Source organism: Salvia hispanica, unplaced genomic scaffold, assembly GCF_023119035.1.
Source record: "Salvia hispanica cultivar TCC Black 2014 unplaced genomic scaffold, UniMelb_Shisp_WGS_1.0 HiC_scaffold_599, whole genome shotgun sequence".
NCBI classification, from domain to species: domain Eukaryota; kingdom Viridiplantae; phylum Streptophyta; class Magnoliopsida; order Lamiales; family Lamiaceae; genus Salvia; species Salvia hispanica.
In genome coordinates, this window is record NW_025952354.1 from 2,450 (window position 1) to 4,898 (window position 2,449).

A 2,449-nucleotide genomic window follows, 5' to 3' on the forward strand; every position below is an offset into this window, starting at 1 on the left:
TTTAGTTTTATAAAAATTATCAATAAAATAACTAATTAAAGATTAAATTATCATACAAAATGAACAACTAGTAAAGAAAGAAAAGAAATATTAAAACACTACTACTAAGAATGCGGCGTTGTTGATTCCAATTAAAGTTTATTAAATAAAACTCACGTAAACAAGAAAAGAAAGAAAAGAGGCGGTGAACATGAAACGCCGTTCTAGGCACAGCATGGTGCTGTGTTTTCACTACACAGCAGAGGATCCATCCCCCACATTTTGAACACTAAACTAGGGTGAGAAACTTGTAAATTGTAAATTTCGAATTTCGATCTTCATAGATGTAAATAAAAGTAGAGGGAGCAATAAGTATATGGTCGAAACAAATTAGAGTTTAAGCAAAACAATTTCGATCACACACTATTCTTAAAATTAGAATTTAGAAAAATTCAGTATTTTTATTTCCAGTGTTCTAATATCTTTCCTAGTCACAAAATTAAATAAACTTATAAGAATAAAAATAAAATAAAACTCAGAGTACCTTCCCATGTCAGAATCCCACCTAATAAACTTACCATAATGCAGGCACTTACTTCATAAAGCAAATTCAAACTTGCAAAATTTATCTGTATGATTTTGTTCGATTCTGTGCAAATATTTAAGCAAAATCATATTTCATTGCATTGAAACATTGGAAATTTTATATCTTCAATTTTTGAATATACAATGCTCCAAAACAAATAAAATTCTGTGGAAAAATGGAACTGAGCCACCGAGTTCAGCGACAGCCTTAACAAACTGTTTGCGCAGCTCCATTGTCTACAGTAGCCGCTGCTTCGGATACAACAACCGAATTGGTTCCCAGCTGATTCTGCGGAGCCGATAGTTCACGGTGGCAACGCTCATTCTCGGCTCCAAATACGGCATCCTCAGCACCAGAGGGGATGGCGACCCACCCGAAGAGCCATTGGGATATCTTCTTGTTGTCATTGGTGAGAATGAGAGTGAGAGAGTGAATAGGCGCACCGTGCATTAGTTGTGCATGTTTAAATCTGTAGCTCTTATACCGCCACACCCACAGAATCATTTCGGACTTCTTTCAGCTGTTGTATATGTAACAGTTGGTGCCGAGGATGTCACCTGTGAACTGGCGTCGCCGCAGAATCAGCAAGAAACCGCTTCAGGCTTCCTTCAGCAGCGGCTACGCTGGACGATGGAGCTGCACTAATAGTAATTTTACTTTGTTTCCTTTTTCCCCACGAAATTTTATTTGTTTTGGTAGGAGTTGTATAATCTAAAGTTATAAAATACTTCCTATTTTTCAATGTGATAGAAATATGCTTCTGTATTAATATTCGCACAAAATTGCCGGAATTGCACATATCAAATAGATAAATTTTGCATGCTTGAATCTGTAGCCTATTTTTCCCAAAATCTAGTGGAGTAATAAAAAACACATCTTATATATAAGAGCATAATTGAATAGATATATGCAAAATCATGCCATATGAGAGCATCTAAACGCTTTATTTTTTGATTTTCCCAAAAGTTCATGAAAATGATAAAAGTTGGATTAAATAATTATGGATGATAATGAGCGTTGTCTGAGTCTATGTATTTATTCCGCTCTCGCGTGAAAATATTCTGGCCACTCACATGTCGGAAACAACGGCAGCAAAGTAGGTTTCCACTACCGGTTTAGAAACACTTGTACATACCACTTCATTTGTGATTTGACCTGAAATTTTCTCGGCCCTTCAAACTTCTCCGCTGCAGCCGAGGGTTCTTGATGGTCAACCATGCAAGTAGTTAGATAAACGAATGACCATAGCGAATTTTGATTTTGCATACCAACTTTGAAATCTAAGGGTTGATTATTGAAATATTGATTTTTATAATTTTGCAGTCAATCAAGATTTTGGGCAACGAACAACGCGTTGTGTTGTATTAAATTAAATAATATCATATGTTAAATTGGGATGAATTAATGGGAGTACAACAAATAAAATTATTTAGTTTAGTATATAATACAACGTCATTTCACTACCCTACAATGTGATGTCAATACGTCAGGGGTGGCACATAAGTACATCATTTAGTTATTTCAGCACTAGAATCTTGATTTGTAGCAAAATCGGACAATTGAATAATTTGATAATTTATAAATCAATTCTAAAAGTTTTATGAAAATTTGAGATTTATAAGAAAGCACCTCTATATAATGTAAAGTAGTGGGTAGTGATAAATGCAAACTTATATATTGTACAAACTCAAAACTCATCAACACGGTTTCAATACAATATCAATGCGGTGTAAAATTTCAAGATTTTAATGTCAACACGGTATCAACACAATATCAACACTACATCAATTATTGACTACGTTGAAATTCATGTGACATTTTCTGTTGATGCTTTTTGTGATATGTTGACATTTTTCAATACTCCAGGATCATAGTTTTGAGTTT